Here is an 11,925-nt window from a genome sequence, read left to right on the forward strand (position 1 = left end):
TACCATATCCTTTCAAAGCACAGCACTTTGCTATTGAAGCAATAAGTCTCTGTGGTTCTTACAAAGAAATAAACATGGTGGAGTATTCCTGTACAATGAAAAAGTGCGTGTTGAGTGTGTAACCGTTTGCTATACAAGAGCAAAATCACAAATTGAAAAACCACATGGCACTATAACACACTGTGGCAGAAGCATCATGATCAGAAGGGCTAGGCAACAACATTCCGCAACGGAATAAACCTTGCAACTGCACCATGCATATTGACTAAAAACCTGCCTTCAATTTTCTTGTCGAAGAGTTCGAACTTCAGGTACTGCGTGTCATCCTCCAGCATCTCAATAAATGGATGCGGTAAGTCCAAGACTTTATCAACCCAGATGTCTTTCAACATGATATCTACAGTTCCACCATCTAGACTGGTAATAATGCCTTTCACCTTTGGAATTTTCTCCAAGATCGTAACTTGGTTGCATGTCAGGCAGCATGCTACAGTGTTGTCTTTTGAAAACTTTCCTTCTTTACAGATACTGCATACGGGTTTGTAAAGTGTTGAGTTGATTCTATGACACTAAGCGCACTAGTCACCTTCACACAAAATGTTGACAAAGTAAATTATCAATAGAATCAGATAAATCCACTAAGTATCGCAAACGTTATAGAGAAGTAGAGCGTACTTGATTGCCGTAGCCAATTTGTTGAATGTGTTGGTGGAAGACACGAGCCAACCTTGTAGAGATAGATGGAATTCGAGCTGGGACCAAAATGGTTTGATCTAACATGTTTAGTGCGATGGGCTGGCTGTTCTTCTTTATCCCAACATTCCTTAGTATAAAGTGACAGAAATCGACAGCTTTGAACGTTTTTGCGATCTTCACATAGTCCGAACGTTTGTTGCTCCAAAATATCAGCTGTTTGAAACAAGGAAAAGTCAAAATAGGTTTTGTAAGGACAAAAGAGAGGTTAAGATCTACTTTATGCATAATGGTTGGAAGAGAGGTAATTGCAATAAGCAAATACCATTATTAAGTCCTTCGCATCCTCACCGTCACCAACAATCAGCTCATCCATCTGTCGGATTGAACTGCCAAGCTGATGACTGTAACTGCAACTGTTGCCAAGGGGAGATAATTCACTTGGCCTTTATTTATGAGCTCCTTACATTCATCGTTGTACTTGCAAATGGTTGTTGTGGGAACAAACATTGGATTTAAGATAAATGGCTCAAACTGTTCGATCCTGGTGGAAGGATCAAAAACCAACGTGAAGTCAGCAATTCCTTTGTCATTCCGAGTATTTCTATTGCATACACAATAGTTGGTTATTCTGATACAGTTACCAACATTAAGGGTTTTGAAGAAATCCGCATAGTAGACCTTGCCTATTGCGAGGGTGATACAGCCATTCCCCTCTCTGTCAGTAAGATCTAGCTTTAAGATTTTGGGATAACCGACATTTTGTAAAGTCCATGTGCCATACTTGTTAAGAACTCTCCCTTCAAATATTCCATTTCTAATGGATAAGTCAATTTCATCATTGATAGAGGCCTATTAATCAGAGAATACTCAGTGTCTGTACTTGCTTGGTCCGATGATTCTAAGGATAAGATATTGGGAGATCTTTGATCCTTTGGGGACTCTAACTTTATTCTTTTATCATCTCTCCCATCAACATTCGGAAAGTAGCGCTTCACGAAAGATTTATCAATGGTTACGATAGCACTAGTGAATAATTCTACATCAGCATCATAGTCACTAGTGCCTTCACCTTGGATGAAAGAGTTGCTCATCTCTGTAAAAAACAAACATTGTTCTAAATTTCATTATAAACTAGATACTTTAAATTTAGCTTATAAACCATTCATCATGAAAGTACTACTTCCACATGCAATTTTTAAATTTAGATTTTAAAATACGTCTCGCAACAGCACTTTAAAAAGATAAAACTTAAAGATAAAAGGAAATTTTTAGCATATATATTTGAAGCCTCTTCCAACATAACATCATAATAAAAAACAAATAATAAGATATTCTAAAATTATTATATTGACACCTTCTTGTAACAAAGTTTACTTGGATTTTATTACTTTTAGTGCTATGTACTACATGTTCTATACCACTTAACTTGAAAGTGATATGTACAAACTACACCACCTGGCTTGAAAGTGATATGTACAACAAAGTTTACTTGGATTTTATTACTTTCAGTGCTATGTACTACATGTGTAATCTATACCACTTAACTTGAATGTGATATGTATAAACTACACCACTTGGCTTGAAAGTGATATGTACAACAATATGTATACTGTGTACTACTTAGCTTGAAAGTACTTATAAACTCTGAAAAACCTAATGCCCTTGCGGTTTCATAGTACCAGGGCTTAATCATACTCTTGTTTTTGGTTTTCTTATACTTGACAACCTTTCTCTTATGTGTCTTCTTCCTAGCATTGATGGATCTCAAGTTTGAAGATCCATCTGGAGATGCAGTCTCTGGAGTTAGAAGTGACTACTAAAAAGTATAATTTCCTTTCAACGCTTTGTGTTCAGCTCCTAAGTTCTTAAGATGATGTATAGACAGTGCACTAGTTTCTCAGCGCAACCATAAAGCTTGAATAAAAATAACTGCATGACAGTACAAAATATTATAAGTCACACATTAAATACCTCACATAGTTTAAGTGAAGAAGCCATTCTATGCACATTTCATTTATTATATGAAATTCAAGAATATCAAAGCATGAGTTACCATGTAGAACGAGTACCGAGGACCAACGTGCAATCAATTCAACATTGGGATGAACAAAACTAGGTATGCATGCATTCGTAATATATGAACCAACAACTGATGAATCTGAAATATAAAACATTTGAGTTATAATCTAGTGCTGAAAGTTCATTGTTCAAAAAAAACCTGCTGGTAAATTACGTCTGCTATCTTTGGTACGTCTTGCAACTGCTCCAGGTAAAAAAAGAGGGTACAAACATGTACACCAGCAGCTGCTCGCTGCTAATGCCACCCAAAAAGCAAAAAAAACTAATTGAAACAAAAAGCCTTTATATTATTCTGAAAGCCACTCTTTACATCCAAGTTGTGAAAGCCACTTTGTATATCTCTATTCTGAAAGCCACTCTGTACATTGACATACACTTGGACTGTAAAAATTTCAAGGATGTAAGAGCATGACATAGAATCTCCATAAGATAATTATAAGTAAACGGCCATAAGATCATGGGGTACAATCAACAGCTCGCATCTAAGTCTTTACATTTCATTAATCTACATGAAACTCCTAAAGTAATACGAGATACAAGGCACACCTAGTAGTAGTATTGCGTGATGTGGACTGTAGCGGCCATTAGTGTCTCTCTTTAGTTTAAATACCCAATTTTTCCATGTGGCACGCTTCCTAAGTGTCATTATGAGAATTCAAGCTAACTCAGATTTTATTTCAGGCCGAAAATTAGATGGATGAAAGCAATAATTATGTATGGCCATCATCTTTATGGATGAAAACCGATGCATTTCCCGGAGTAGGCATCCCCTACAAACATGTTTGGACAATCATGCTTGACTGCACTCAACCCTTAACGGGGCTGCAGATTTCTGACCTGCAAATGAGTCAAATCTATTCACAATTGATTGCAAAAGAGAAATCCAAGTTGGAACAGCTGAAAACTCAGATATAGCAGCATGTCCCAGAGGCAAAACTAGGATCCAAGCCTAGGAAAACAATGCTGAACTGCCCGGAACTGTCTGAACAGCAAAGAGAGTTGAAATTGACCTGAAAAATTAGGCAAAACCTCTAAAATCTGGCGTAACCAGTTGCAAACAGCCCCAGGTGACTATTGACAGCTCTAAAATGTTTACAACAACTTTAAATGTTGCAGCAAAGATCTAAAATCCAGCAGGGCAGCAATCGCCTGCAAAACACCTTCAAGGGAGAAGCGCGCACAAGAGAAACTGGTCAAAGTTGCTCTATGAACAGTCACACAGCAAGAGGCAGCTCAGAAAGACTTCAGAAAGAGTCCCAAAGCTCCAGAAACGGTCGCACAAGGAAAAAATAGCTCTTGGAATGCAAGAATTGGTTCTCCTATGTGCAGAACGGGTACTGATGATAATGGATGCTGCAGAGTAGGCCAACTAAAGCTGTAGCTCACACTTTCGCACGACAGACTAAGATAGGAGCTACTTTTTGTGATTCCCTAAGAGGGCTATGTAAGGACAATAATTATTTCGATCGATATTGTCGGTGGTCATTTTTTACATTTGGAATGACTTGTTGTTACGAAACAGAAAGGTTTGCGTTTCTAATAACCAAAGTATAAGGAGGAAGACCTTACATGAATGTCATCACACTCAGTGTGCACAAACATGTTTGGACAATCTTGGTTAGCTGCAATCAACCCTTAACAGCTGCAGAGCAATCCAAGTTGGAACAGCTCAAAACTCAGATGCAGGAGCACTAAAACAGCTCCCGGAGGTAAAGCTAGGCTCCAAGCCCAAGAAAATAGTACTGAATATCCCCGAACAGCAGTCTGAACAGCAAAGAGAGTCAAAATGGACCTATAGCCCAAACTGACTGTGGATAGCTCTAGTCACACAGCAACAGGCAGCTCAGAAAGGCTTCGGAAAGAGTCCCAAATCTCCAAAAAGGGTTGCACAAGAAAGAAAAAGCACCTACAATGCAATGACTTATTCTTGTATATGCAGAATGGATACTGACAATAGCGGACTGCTGCAGAGAATACCAAATATAGCTGTACCTCACACTTTCACACGGCAGACCAAGATAGATCTTGCGTTAGTCCGATTTTGAAGAAATTTTATTAGAGCAAAGCTCTCTTGAAGGCGCATGTTTCCCTGACAGGGGTATGTATGACCAATAATCATTTTACATGTGGCAAAATGCAAGCAGTGTCAAGTAAATAAGGTAGAATGCCTAAGATTGGAAGGGTTTTCACATCCTCTAGACATCCCTGGAAGGAAAATGCGAGGGTATTTCCATGGGGGGAGATAATTAAAGTCCTACAAAAAATAGTGAATAATAAAAGTTTTAAGTGTGTAAACATCAAATATTCAAAAACTTTGTGTGTGCCTCATGAACCTAGAAGAAGTCAAACACACAAGGAAAAGAGAACACTAGAAACTGTAGGACATGCTTATTGGTGACAATCAAGTTCAAGTAACCTCAGATGGATCAAACACACAAGAAGAAGAGAGCACTACAAACTGTAGCAAAGAAGAGAAGTTCAACAGATGTGTTGACATACAATCAACCTGTACAAGTTTGAAGGACAAAGAACCATAAAATGGGCTGCCATTTGGATAGCAGATGAGCTGACACATGGCTCTCACATAGGGTTGGATGTAGCAGCAGATGGTTGCCACATAGGCAGCAATGTCTTCATGAAGATAGGGTGGCAGATCTGCAGCAGAGAAGGTTGGATCTGCTGGACATCGATCAGGCCTAATACGTTGTTCTATACAGGCCAGCAGAGGGCAAAGGAGAGTGATGCATGGAATAGAAATGGGCCCAGAATGTGAGTATAGAGTGGCAGCGCTATTGGCATTTATAGCTCCAGCCTGTGCTTGGCCAGATCAGCTGTTTGGCCACCAAATATCCTGGTCTTGGGAACTATATAGAGGCAACATGCCAGTCAAACACACAAGGAAAAGAGAACACTAGAAACCATAGGACATGCTTATTGGTGACAATCAAGTTCAATTAACCTCAGATGGATCAAACACACAAGACGAAAAGAGCACTACAAACCATAGCAAAGAAGAGAAGTTCAACAGATGTGTTAGACATACAATCAACCTGTACAAGTTTGAAGGACAAAGAACCATAAAATATAATGTCCAGAAAAGAATCGTAAGTACATGACCATAAGATCCATGGCTCGAAATCAATGCCACCGTGGGCAGATCAACATGGATATTGTCCAACATTAGGGCTGCCATTTGGACAGCAGATGGGCTGACACATGGCTCTTGCATAGGGTTGGATGTAGCAGCGGATGGCTGCCACATAGGCAACAATGTCTTGATGAAGATAGGGTGGCAAATCTGCAGCAGAGGCCTGATACGCTGTTCTATACAGGCCAACACAGGGCAAAGGAGAGCCATGCATGGAATAGAAATGGGTCCAGAATGTGGGTATGGAGTGGCAGCGCTATTGGCATTTATAGCTCCAGCCTGTGCTTGGCTAGATCAGCTGTTTGGCCACCAAATATCCTGGTCTGGGGAACCATATAGAGGCAACATGCCAGTCAGGGCCCCTTGGGGAACCATATAGAGGCAACATGCCAGTCAGGGCCCCTTGCTAGAGCATTCATCTGAGATCCACTGAAGCTCATAAAGGTTTGAAGGAGTACAAAGGTAGAGTCTTAGATTAGATCCACTTTGGAGTGTTTTGGTTGTTCTTTACTGCTATTTTGAGTCCATTCTTGTGGACACATGTCATGCGAAGGGTATGGTAGAGGAAACAGTCTCGATACTCGAGACCGTCAGAGGAGTCAAACAGACTCAAGAATGAGGTGACAAACTCTGCGTGAGCCTTCACTATAGAGACTATGATAAAGATGATGGTATGACGAAGCTACAAGACCGCCGAGATCACTAGGAAGCCCTTACTGAAAGTAGGAATAAGGCGATCTCATTTGTTTACTCTGGCCTCCTAGCGAGATACACGAGACCCTGTGGATCACATGAATAATGGCGTAGCGAAGAAGATCTCATTCGAATGCTACAAGAGCAAGACAGACCCGTTACACTAATCGCCTGGATCAGTCAGATTGAGAATTAAATCACCATTCATCAATGAAGGATGGACAAGAGGTCGTGTTTGCTTGTATTCATGCAACTGAGTGGTGAAGTAGTCATATGGTGGAAAAAGCGGTGCCTGAATACTCTGACTCACACTGAATCAAGGTGGCCGTCTATAGCTGGAGGACCCTTTGTAGGGACATCAAGAAGAGATTTCTGCCTCCACAGTACATGGTCTGACTCAAGGACCAATTCTTCAACATGACCTAAGCTTCCAGTGAAACAGCTAGCTATTATGGTAGCCAATTCACTTAAATATCCATTCAGCTAGGAGTCGATGATAATGACAAGCTCCTCAATTTTTAGCATAGAACTAGTGGCATTCATGCTTGCATAGAACTTCAAACTTAGGCATAGGGCTCAAGTTGAACATCCCGTGGCATGTTTGGAGTTTCGAACTAATGGCATTCACACTCGTGCAGAACGTCCAGCTTGTGCAAAGGGGGCAAAGCCCTTGAGCCCAGCATCAATTAGGCTCTACCTCTCAGTCAAGCTAGGAGGTGAAAGTAGGAATAATGCCCCAAGAAAAAGCTTTTTAGTGGGAACAAAGGGGATACCAATTTTGATAGAGCCCTTGCTTCTCACACGGCATATGAAGCGGGAGTGCCGTCGTCTAAGGATTCTGTTCCAGTAGCTAAAAACCACATCTGTGGTCATACCCTTTTTCTATGCATGCTTGTAGACAATGTCGTGGTCCCTTGGCCTAAACTCTGAACGTACCATGTCAGATAATGTGGAGAGCTTACTTGCTACAACCAACTCCCCATAGTGGAAGAGTTCTCAAAGATCACACAACTTTTATGGTAATCACTCACTCCGTGTACACAATAACATAAGAGACACAAGCACAGATCTGAGAAGTGCACAGCATGTAGAATACTCAAAACAGTATATAAAGAATTCTCCACAGAATGACAAGCCCTGATCCAAACCAAGATCTCAGTGTAATACCATTGAGCAGCAAGGTGCTGCCTTGATGTGGACCCTTCTGACTTGCAAAGTGCTATCTTCTATCTCATCCTGGCACCTTGAATGTTCTGTCAGCCTGTATGCTCTCCAATGAGATTTAGTGGGCTGTAGGATTGCTTTTGGTTCACCTTCTGTGGGGGGACAGCTGTCACCGCTCATCCTGGCCGCTCAGCAGGCTGACTAGCAGGCCAACCTGCACAGCATGCTGACCTGCCACAATGTGGCATGCCAATTGGAAAATGCTCTCACCGGGCCTGTTTCTGACCGCTTATAACATGGAGCACCACTAAAACACCCTTTGGAGGTAAAGGCACAGGTTCCAGGCCCAAGAAAACAGTGCTGAACTGCACCGACCAGTCTGAACAGCTAAGAGAGCCATAATGGACCTCAAACTAAGACCAAATCAGGGCCAAAAACTGATGTAAACGTTGCCTCAAATAACTCTTGACAGCTCTAGTAGAAATAACTGTTACAGCTTAAACAACAAATAGAATATAGGAAGAGAGAGAGAACTTTAAATATATTATTCGACCAAACAATGGGAAAAACACAGCACAAATTGAGCACAAACTATCCCAACAACATGGGCAAGATGCTATGGTTGCAAGATTTAGTAAAGCATCCAAGGGATTGGTGGTGGGCATTTTGGTACTGCCATCACAATGCTCTCTCTATACTTTCTTTGCACACTTTGACCACCACCATAGCCTTCACCTCTGAGCTTACACCCTTGAAGCTCAATTGGAATCAAAGACGGTGTGCTTAAATCTGTTAGATTTGTGGTTCCTCCACCAAAGGTGAGTCCTCTACTAGTGGTGACAAAAAGAAGGGCGGCAAGAAGAAGTTTTAGGGAGAATGCTTCTACTGCAAGAAGAAGGGCCATGTGATTGCAGATTGCCGGGTCAAGAAAGCAGATGAAAAGAATGGTACCTTGAAGAAGACAGATAAGGGGAAAGAGACAGCTAACACAGCGTTGGATCTATTTCTGGCCATGAATGATAAAGCGATAAATATTTTTAATTTTAATTTTGTGTGGGTATTTGTATATTTGTATTGTGTAAGGCAGAGAGTGTGTGAGAGAGATAGATAGCAATTAGAGCGTGCAAGAGAGAGAGAGAGAGAGAGAGAGAGAGAGAGAGAGAGAAGTTGAGAGTACAATAAGTGACACAAATAATGCACCTGGCCGTATGAATAGAGAGAGAGAGAGAGAGAGAGAGAGAGAGAGAGAGAGCAGTCAGGGACACAAAGGGAGGGAAAGAGATGAGGGAGGGGGAGGGATACAAAGGGAGACAGAGAGAGTTAAGATTGCATTTATTCATTTGCACCTCTAAGTTGAGAAAGAGAAAAATATGGAAGTTAATTAAGGTCTTTGAGAGACTAAGAGATTGAAAAAAAACCCAGATACAACTGATCCAAAGGGTGGATCTGCTAATAGAATACAAAAAGTGTATACATAAAACCAATGTCCATGACAATGGAGATGGGGACAGAAAGAGGGAGATGGAGAGTGGGATAGAGAGAGAGAGAGATAGAGAATGGGAAGAGAGAGAGAGTTAAGATTGCATTTATTCATTTGCACCTCTAAGTTGAGAACGAGAAAAATAAGAAAATTAAGGTCTTTGAGAGACTATGAGATTGAAAAAAAACCAAGATACAACTGATCCAAAGGGTGGAGCCGCTAACAAAATACAAAAAGTGTATATGTAAAATCAATTTCCATGACATAGATAGCTAAGGGCAACATGGCAACAAGATGATCATCGGGTGTGTGTGTGTGAGAGAGAGAGAGAGAGAGAGCAAATAGGGACACAAAGGGAGGGAAAGAGATAGAGAGACAGAGAGAGAGCAAGGGAGAGGAGGGGAGCAAGAGAGAGAGAGAGAGAGAGAAAGAGCAATGAGGGACACAAAGGAAGGGAAAGAAAGAAAGATATATTAACATCCTCGGAAGACCTTATGGGTCTATGAGAGAGACAGAGAGAGAGAGAGAGAGAGAGAGAGAGAGAGAGAGAGAGAGAGGGAGATAGCTAAGGGCAATGAGAGAGAGAGAGAGAGAGAGTGAGTGAGAGAGAGGAGAGGGAGATAGCTAAGGGGGGAGAGAGAGACACAGAGAGAGAGAGAGAGAGAGAGAGAGAGAGAGAGAGAGAGAGAGAGAGAGACTTTCCAAAGAAAAAACAATAAATATAAAAATATTATAATTAAGAGCATTTTTAAGGGCAATGCCCATTTATAAAGTACACTTCTAAGATCATTTTCACATTTTCAGTTTCCCACTCTTGAGTAACCTTGCATTCCATAGCCTCCTCTTTCATCTTCTCGAGCATCCTCCTACACTCATGGCTTCCCCTAGAGAGGCTTTTGACCAATGGATTTCATCCACTGATTCCCATGCCTCTACAGATTAGGTTTATCCTATCTTCTACAAGGCATTCCATCTTGAGTCTCTCTCCTTCCTACTGATAATCCCTCTCTTCAATTTTTTGATAGACTTATCCATGGGCAATCTATCGCAATTGCTAGCTCCCCTCGCCAATGGGTTTCATTGGATATTTTGACCTCTTTTGATGAGAGTGCTAACTTCAAGAAGACACTAGGTAGGGCCATGGATAATGTCCCTATCTCTCTTCGTGAGTACACTATTCCCATTACCATTCTCCTTGCGACTAGCAAGTTTGATGAGAATGTTGGCAAGCAGCTCGAGGGTCCTGCATCCACGTGGTGGAGGAGGTCCATCAACAAGTGGTGGAGGAGATGACCTAAACCTAGACTTGGAGCCTGAGAAGCATATTATTAGCCTAGTTGAGGAGCAAGTTGAAAGCGAGGTCATCTTATCTTCATATCCGACTCATGCATATCCATCCTCTACCTATAATCCAAATGAGGCAGCAACCAAGCCACACCTTGTTTCGGTTGATCAATCGAGATTGAGGGTGAGGAATACCTTACCCTATTGGAAGTGTGAGAAGAAATCATCTCCGAGAGGATGAGGTGCTATGTCGGCTCTCGAATGACACTTTTGATGATGTCATTGACTTTGATGCTCCAATCAATCTCGATGAGATTGCACGCTTTGATGATTCGAGCCCCACCGATCTGAAGGCAATCCAACTAACATAGAAGGCAATCGAGGATGCTGCACCAAAGTATGACATGTCCGATGAGCAGTTCATGAATTTGCAGAGGGAATTGTTCGGGGACAGAGATGAAGAAGCTGGCACCTTAAGCCAACATGAAGTTCAAGACCAACCACAAAAGGGAGTCCAATTGGACACTGTATAGCTGACGCACTCCGCGATGAGGCAGAAAAGGTATGTAGCTTTGCCAGCTTCATCATGTGATTCAAAATCATCAGTATAATTCTAGGTTCCATTTTAAGAACAAAAATCATTGCTTTTTCTTCAACTGGTAGGGAATAAAAAATAGTGTTTTAGCAGCCCCTCTGGTGGGGGTTCAAGGGCGAGAGCCCTTGAGGCGACAATACAAGGAATATTCCTTGACTATTCCATGGATGACTAGTCGGTTCCACTGACTAGGTTGACTAGTCGGGTCCACTAACTAGGTTGACTAGGTTGACTGGTCAGCCCCATCAACTATGTTGATCCGACTACTGCCCTCATAGCTATAAAGAGGCGACCTTCCCAATCCATTGAATCAGATCCATCAGATCATATCAGATCTTCTAGCAAGAAGTTACGAGACCAACCACATAACCCCATGCCATGCGTGGTCATGGAGCAAAGCCATATAAGGGTATATAAGAGTCTAGATAGTATAAATTAAATGCCACCCATTAGGGAGCAGCATAGGAGAGGTTTAACCTAAGCAACAAATTATTAAAAGTAAAAAATGAACACAAGCAAAGCTTTAACATATTAGTAAGTAAATAACTAAATATTCTTAAATGTAGGTACTAATATTCTTAGATAACGCTTGTAAGTCTTATAATTGTAAAAATCATAAAAGTGTAACTAAAGGGGAAGAGTAGTTTGGGGTTGGGGGGTGTTATAGGAAACCTAGAAAAGTGGTGAATGTATGCATATAACAAGGGGGAATATTAAAAATATTAATTAGTGTTGTCTCTGTGCCAACATGGACTTAGGTAGCACAGAATGTGTGTGTAGAGAGTA

At 41.2% G+C, this 11,925-nt stretch overlaps 1 long non-coding RNA gene across 1 annotated transcript; it reads right to left on the reverse strand.

Annotated features, from left to right (window-relative positions):
• Positions 1 to 694: 694 nt before the first annotated feature.
• Positions 695 to 7,143, reverse strand: LOC147905465 (uncharacterized). The gene is made up of 3 exons (XR_015542086.1): positions 6,927 to 7,143; positions 1,019 to 1,237; positions 695 to 909 (listed from the first exon to the last, which is right to left on the reverse strand). It is a non-coding gene; the product is annotated as an uncharacterized LOC147905465 (long non-coding RNA).
• Positions 7,144 to 11,925: the final 4,782 nt, after the last annotated feature.

Source organism: Dipteris shenzhenensis, chromosome 1, assembly GCF_047967505.1.
Source record: "Dipteris shenzhenensis isolate YYH24624 ecotype China chromosome 1, Dip_SZ_1.0, whole genome shotgun sequence".
Lineage (NCBI taxonomy): Eukaryota > Viridiplantae > Streptophyta > Polypodiopsida > Gleicheniales > Dipteridaceae > Dipteris > Dipteris shenzhenensis.